Consider the following 8,058-nt stretch of genomic DNA (forward strand, 5'->3'; position numbering starts at 1 on the left):
TAGTGTCCACATTGGAAAAATCACACACACACACACACACACACCCCTCTTCTCTAATGAGCATTTCTCCCTATGCCCTAATTATTTATTTTCCCTTATCTTTCTTTTAGTGTTTCTACAATTATGCCTATCCCCTAAAACAGGGGTCAGCACGCTATGGCCGACAGGCCAAATCTGGCCGACTCGCTCTTTTGGTAAATAAAATTTCACTGGCCCACAGCCTGCTCATTTGTCTATGTACTGTCTGTGGCTTCTCAACCTCAGGAGAGTTGAAAGGTTGTGATGCACACTGTAGGTCCTGCAAAACCAAAAATATTTATTTTGGGGCCCTTTTCAGAAAAAAGGTTTGCAGACCCCTTCCTTAAATAATCATAACTGTAGATAAACTAAACAAAAGTGTGTTTGGGTATTGCTGTAACCCGTAAGAGCTAGTACTAATAAAATGGTATGGAAATATTAAACCACAAATTAGGGTGAGAGCAAGAATAATTAGCAAATTAGACTATTTCTATATGCACACCTGTGTTCTCAACTTCCTGTTTTATTTAACCCATAGCTATTGTCCTAATTTTAGGGGTGTTAAAATAATAAAAAGTTTGTTGAGATAAGCAGTAGATGCATTATGAGTTTAATTACTGTTTTGTTCCCCAACCGAACCAAAGTTAAATAATTTTGCTATTTAAAGTGTGCTAGGGGCCCAGCAGGGATAATCCAGTGGCTTAAGGTTGGATGTGTCAACACAGGTTTGCTGAGACTTCAGCCAGTTGATGGTCTTGATCTAAGAGCCAATCACACCTTAATATCTTATACTCCACTAACTTCCTGTTTTTAGCAAAATTCTTCCACGTGGAATCCTAACTTTGACCTTTGGCCGGGATTCACTCAAGTTCAAAAGGAGACATGCATGATCGCAGGGAATACAGTACAAGATGTAACATGGCTTAGGGCAAAGAATGTGGATACTGGAGTCAGATAATCAATGATTCGAATCCTGGTTCCCGTTCTTCCTCCCTCTAAGAACTTCAGCATGTAGACTGGGGGCTCAGTTCCATCACCCATAAGCAGGAGGATTATATTCAATGTACGTACATCATCTGTCACAGATTCTGAACAAACGATATCAAAGAGTAAAGGGATACAAAACTCTTTATGATGTCTATAGAAAAACATGTGCTGATGTGCCTGGTGATGCAGGGCCACCTGGCAGTCTTCCAGCGAGGCAGAAACACAAAATTGCTGGGGTTTACACTGGGATTTTTCACTTGGACGTTGGACCACTGTGGAAGTTGATTGGTTTAAATATTCTTAGTACAACATGATAAGCTGTAGTTGTTTGAGTCTTACCCCATGAAATAATTACTTGTCCCAAATATGTTTTATAGGGAACATGTTAAGTATAAATACTTAAGCAAAGAAAATTGTTCTTATAATGAAATTTAGAGGGGTTCTGAAAGGGAATTATTTTTGAGCAGGAGAACCCTTTGGGAGTGCTTTGAAATACCTACTAGGGCTGTATATAATGCTGATCTATTTTCCATAGATTTCAGGATTTCTGATGAAAGCAGGGTACCCTCTTTACAGAAAATGTACATTCACACACTCACACACACACACACACATATCTATATACAATTTCAAGGCGTTGGGGATGCAACCCCTAAGTTAAAGGATTCCTGTTCTTGATAAGAAACTGAGACTGAGGATTTAAATTGGTCCCTTAAGTCACATATATAATCAGAAAATTCCCCTCCCTGATGTTGATCTTAAAACTATACATAGCCTAACCATATTTTATGCAATATCTGCAGGCTTTGTGGTTTCCGCTTTAAGTTCATACTAGTAGCTATAAATAATCTCTTAGTCTGTGAATAAATTCTTACATAGAACAGAAGAGAGGTAAAAGAAAAAGACAAAGATAGGTCAGGAAAACCTACCGTTGACAACAAATAAATTCAAATGCTCACGTTTTTAAGACAACCTTGGGTGGCTTCAAATATGCTCAGGAATGGAAAGGCTTAGGTAGAACAGGAAAGTTGAGTCCCCAAGATTTCACAGGAGACTTCAGAGAAAAAGGAGATCCTGTTTACATTTATCTGACTCCGTTCTTTTCCAAGCCAACCTCCTGAGTTCAGAAAGCTACTTGAAAGCCACTTGATCTGAGGGTGCCTCAGATCTGTCAACAGTTCAATGGATCTGTGTAAGTCTCTCCCCCTTTCCTAACAGAGGGTTCCTTTGTGAGGCACTGGGTGAAGCGTTGAGTGGTCATTATCACCCCAGAGAGTCTTGTACAGTCTGATAATCACAGCTCCCAACCCATCCCTTCCCCCTCACCACCTGTGCTCCTCATGGATTCCCAGATGGTAGCCAAGCCTGAACTGAGCATGATCCTGGGGTGCCCCACCAGTTGGAGGCCATTGATCATGTGTGGTTGCCCACTAGGCTGGACTTTGCTCCTCAACACTGTGGAATTCTGGGCTGGTCCTTCCACCTCTCCAGACCTTGGTTTCCTAACCATAAGATGAGTGGGCTGCCTTCTGTTACTAAGAGGATAATGAACTTTAATCATAAAGGAAAGATTGCTGCTAGCGATGCAGTAATAGTGTGAATTAGCTTATTTTAAAACAGTGAAACAGTAATGGGAGCAGAGAAGGCAAGACATAGAGATTTCTTCCATTTTTCTCACCACTAATCAGACTCTGAATAGGGCAGAATCCATGTCCAGAGTCCACATCCAAAGGGGAAAGGAGAAAACATGCAGCTTATCCTAAGACACAAACATGTGTAAAGGAAAGCAAATCTGTTTATTCAAATCCCACCATTGCTTCAAGGTTTAGCTCCAGTCCTACTTCCTAGGCAAAGCCTTCTCCAGTTAAAGTATATTTTTCACCCTTTTCTCTGACCATCACACAACCCTGCAGTTTGTCGATATTTATTTTTAACACCTATTTTTTCATGCTGTTCCTGTTTCATCTGTGCAGAGCCTGACTCCCTAATAAGACCAGTGGCTTTTTTCCTTATTATCATCCTCTTCTTCGTTGGTATATTCTATAGCCTTTTGCAACACAGAACATTAAGAAATCTGCAGAACTAAGTTAAATTGAAAGGGAGAAAAGAATAGGACACGTGGCTAGAATTTTTGTCGGTAATGGGAGGAGAGGCAGGTTCCACTGATCTGGCTGCATCCTTTCTGCCTGTACCTAAGTGACTCCCAGAAGAGACCAGTTTTTTTTTCTCAAATCCTTCAGTGAGGGACTTCCCTGGTGGTCCAGTGGTTAAGCCTCTGCTCTTCCACTGCTGAGGGCCTGGGTTAGATCCCTGGTCGGGGAACTAGGATCCCACAAGCCACGTGGCCAAAAAAAACAAAACAAAACAAAACAGAACAAAGCAAACAAAAAAAGCCTTTCAGTGATACCACAGATATTCGTTGAAACCTTCTTATGTACCTTCATTATGCTCATCATGAAGATGTATGATGGCCAATCAATTCATCTCCTATAGCACAACAGTATATAAATGCCATTTTCCCCCAAACACCTCAAAATGCTCTAGTCACAAAGTTCAGTTCTTTCCACACCATTTGGGCAGAAGAGTCAAAACTAACGGAAAATCCTCTCTATGACTTTCAAGTGGTCAGAACCCAAGACAAGGCGCCTGCATCTTGGTGGTTTCCAGAAGAGACGGGAAGATCAGAACCAAACCCCGACCCGCCTCCAGACAGGAAACAGCCCTTCCTTCCAGCTCCAGGCTCTTCAGACACCTGGTCCTGCCTGTGGGCCCCGGCGGTGGCGGGGGTTGGGGGGAAGTGGAGTGGAGCGCCGGAGAGCCGGCTCCCCCGGCAACAGGAACAGGGAGAGGAAGACACAGGCCAGCCCAGTTCAATCTTATTCACTCAGAAGGGGAAGCTGCCCTTGGGGAAATGAAAAGGGCACTTCCAGCACCATTTACTGCGAGAACATGCCAACCCAAATCCTGGCCCTGGAGAGTCAACCCCTACGCAGCAAAGGTCAACGTGGCAATGTGGAGGCAAAAATAAAGTTCTTCATTATTTTCTTAAAAGTACAAACATGAAGGTTTAGGTTTGACACATAAAATAAGAGAAAGGAGGGAAATTCACCTGTTTCACTAGTTGGAGGAACTATCCTCAAAAAATGTTATCTTTTAGTTAAATAACAAAGCACATTCACATTATGCAGAGCCCTGGGTCATAAAGAGCCCCAGGCAAATCTAGCCTGAGACTCGTACTCCAACACATCCCAGAACGCAGCAGCTGCCCCCAGGCTGACGTCCACCCAGGGCCAATTTAACTGAGATGCTGAGGCTGAGAACCTCTCATTACCTGACCACAAAACTCTCCTGGAAATTTCCAGCAAAGCCATTTTCCTAACAAGACACTTTGTTCCCTCATGACAGGTAATTCTATATCTGTAGACGACCAATAGAGTCGCTCTTGTTCACTCCACCCTCACCCCTCCAAAAGGATCTGACGTTAAACTTCCAGCAGTTTATTTCTGAGCGTGGTTCTTCCTTTTTCACAACCATCTTCAATAAGATACACAATCAGTGCCTGAAGACACTGAATCCTACAGGAAGGCTAGTGACTCTGGACAACAAAAACCAACATGTACCACCTAGAGCAGATGGTAAGCAGTCTTAATGATTCTCTGATGAAAGTTGATGAAAATATAAATGGAGAAACTATCCAAAATGAGAGTCGCGTGTTCAAAATTAACATGGACCCGTGTTTCCATAAGAGGTGTTCAGGAGTCACAGGAACTATACACAGAAGGGAAATAAGAAACACACACCTCATTTCTGTAGCTCTACATAACATTGGATGGAGTGCCAAGGCTAGTTTGCTGAGATATGCTGCTATGGAAGGAGACACAGACGATGCTGCTTACATCTGGTGAAATGCCTACCTTTTCCTCACAGCCTTGCTTGGAGGTAGATCAGACATCGGGGTGGGACGGAGGATTTCAGGGAGCGATTGGCTCAGCTCTCCCTCACCTCGCCTCTCCCCGTTCTCTCGCCACGGGCTCAGGCTGGCGGGCTCCTGCCTCAAAGGCCACCCTTACCCTGGAGAGAGCGTGTCCACGTGTGGGTGGAGGCAGAGAGTGCTTCAAGAACAGCAGCGACCTGGCCCTGCAGGGCCACCCGCCGCCTGGTCACCCCGCCCCCTCTGGACCCAGCTGGGGCAGCCCTGGGTGCTGTTTTGCTGGACGCAGTGCCAGACTCTAACTGTGCAGAATCAGGAGAAAAAGGGCCGTCTCCAGCCCTGTAGTCACTGTGAGTCCTTCCACGTTAATTCACGGGATCTCTTCTGTAAAACGGAATGAATTCTCCTCATCCCAAAGTTCAGTGGAGTGCTGCTTTCAGACACAGATCGACCTCGACCACTTCATTCTGAAAAGAAAATACAAAGTCACCATTTTTTAAAAAGCATGGTTATTCTAAACATTTATGTTTTTATTTTATTTCATTGGGTTTGATTATAAACTCTAATGTAAAAGTGGAATATCTGTAAATTCCTAACAGAGGAGGTTTACTCTTCAGGCAATACACACACACACACACACGCATGCACGCGCACACATGCACGCACACACGCGCACACGCAGAGGCACACATGCGCACACACGCACAGGCACACATGCAGAGGTGCACACATGCGTGCACACACAGAGGCACGCATGCGCAAACACACGCACGCACGCACGCATGCACGCAGAGGCACACAACTCTGAATTCCTTTCAAAAGGCAAATTACATTGTTTGCTTATTTGCTTCGGTATAATTCATGATAAATGACATTTTGACGAGGTCTTTTGGATGCAGAGGACATTTTAAGTCTTTTTATCATAATCTAACCATAAAAATACCTCTAAATTTTCATTTTTATTACAGCACAATATTCAGTGAGACATTTTGATGAGGGAAATGGCACACAGCTGGCCTGACTAAAGCAGAGGTACCCAGGCAATGACTCGGGACAGGACATAGGGGACCCACATGTGCCACAGCAGGGTTCTGGCAGTTGATGTTTGGGGCTGGATCATTCTTTGCCATCAGGAGCTGTCCTGTGCATTGTAAGAGGTTTAGAAAAATCTTTCTGGCCTCTTCCCACTAGATGCTAGTTTCCCACAAACACTCCCAGTTGTGACAACTAAAATGTCTCTGGACTTTGCCGAATACCTCGGAGCGGGCAAAACTGTCCTCGCTGAGAAGCAGTGCTCTTTGGCTAAACTCTGTGTTTCCTGGGGAATCTACCAACAACCTAAATGTTTTCCCTTGACACCCCAGGCAGTCCTTTCAAGGGCAGAATGCATACACTGGCCTCTCTGCCAGCAGCCAGCCCATCCGTTTACCCCAAATCCGTGCAAACGAGATCCACTATTCTCATTGCCTAGAGCTTTTTCCTCTTCTCTCTCACATTAATCAGTTTTTGCTTTTGTTCCTTACTCAGTCTACTGGTTAACTCCTTCACATGTCAGAAAACACTACAAAATAACTTACCCCACGTCCAAAATAACTCATGCAGCTGTTTTACATTGTAAAACAGATTTCCCCTCCTTGTCCCTGGACCCCTCCCTCCACTAGGTGAAGAAGCTCAAAGGTAGAAGGGGGGTGGGGGCAGTGATCCAATAAAAAAATTCCCTAAACCTTGAGGACATTATACCAAGTGAAATAAGTCAGACAGAGAAAGACAGATACTGCAGGATCTCACTTATATGTGGAATCTTAAAAAACCAAACTCATAGAAAAAGAGATCAGATTGGTGGTTGCCGGGGTGGGGTGTGGAGAAGGGGGAATTGGATGAAGGTGGTCAAAAGGCACAAAGTTCCTATTATTACAACATAAATCAGTCCTGGGGATGCAGTGTACAGCATGGTGACTAACACTAACACTGCTGCACGGTACCTTTGAAAGCTGCTAAGAGAGCAGATCCCCAAAGTTCTCGTAATGAGGGAAAAGAAACTTTTGTAACTATACGAGGTGATGATGATGGCTGTTAACTACACTTATCACAGCAGTCATTTCCTAATACATGTGTCAAGTCATTATGCTGTACCCCTTAAACTAACACAGTGCTATTGGTTAATTATATCTCAATAAAGTTGGAAGAAAATATAAATTAAAAAATTCACTTATGGGCTTCCCTGGTGGCTCAGCGGTTGAGAGTCCGCCTGCCGATGCAGGGGACACGGGTTCGTGCCCCGGTCCGGGAAGATCCCACATGCCGTGGAGCGGCTGGGCCCGTGAGCCATGGCCGCTGAGCCTGCGCGTCCGGAGCCTGTGCTCCGCAACGGGAGAGGCCACAACAGTGAGAGGCCCGCGTACCGCCAAAAAAAAAAAATTAAATAAATTTAAATAAAAAGAGGAAAACGTTAAAAACAAAAACAACAACAAAAAACTTTGCTCGTTGAAGGGACGGTGCCTGCCCAGTTCCTGACAGGAGCGGGGGGATACCTCGCCAAGCCCACCGTGCCTACGAACACAGGGAGCTGGCGTCGGGACCCCCGGGCCTCACTGGTCCCTCCCAGAGGCCTCACACCCCTCTCTTCCCTCCCTCTGGACTTGGTTCTGAGCTGCCCCTCCCTCTGCCTCCCTGCCTTCTCTGCATCTCTCTTCTCCCTTCCTCGCTTCCCAAATGGTCACTGTCTACCCTTCTATTTGAGAAGAGACTGATACTCATGGTCCTGAAAATATCAAACACTGCCCATGCTCTGCAAGGTTGGGGGGCGGTCACAGAAACCCCCATCCCCAGGAAAAATGCCTGAGAGAAAGTGTAGCGTCTCCTGAGGAGCAGAAACAGTGTTGCTCAGGCCTGCATCCCCGATGCAGAGTCTGAGGTTCAGTTCCAGGTCTTCTGTCAGACCTCATAAGCCACCTGCCCTCATAACATGGACCTGCCGGCCTCATAATCCTCCTCAACCTTGTCTCACCCTCCTCCCACCCCCTGGCCTTCATTTAGAAAGTGCTGGGAAGAGGAGGCTCAGAAAGTCAAGGTCAGTCACCACACAGCAGGCAGGGTGGGCCTCCCCTCTCTCTGCCGTGCAC

Source organism: Hyperoodon ampullatus, assembly GCF_949752795.1.
Source record: "Hyperoodon ampullatus genome assembly, chromosome: 5".
NCBI lineage: Eukaryota > Metazoa > Chordata > Mammalia > Artiodactyla > Ziphiidae > Hyperoodon > Hyperoodon ampullatus.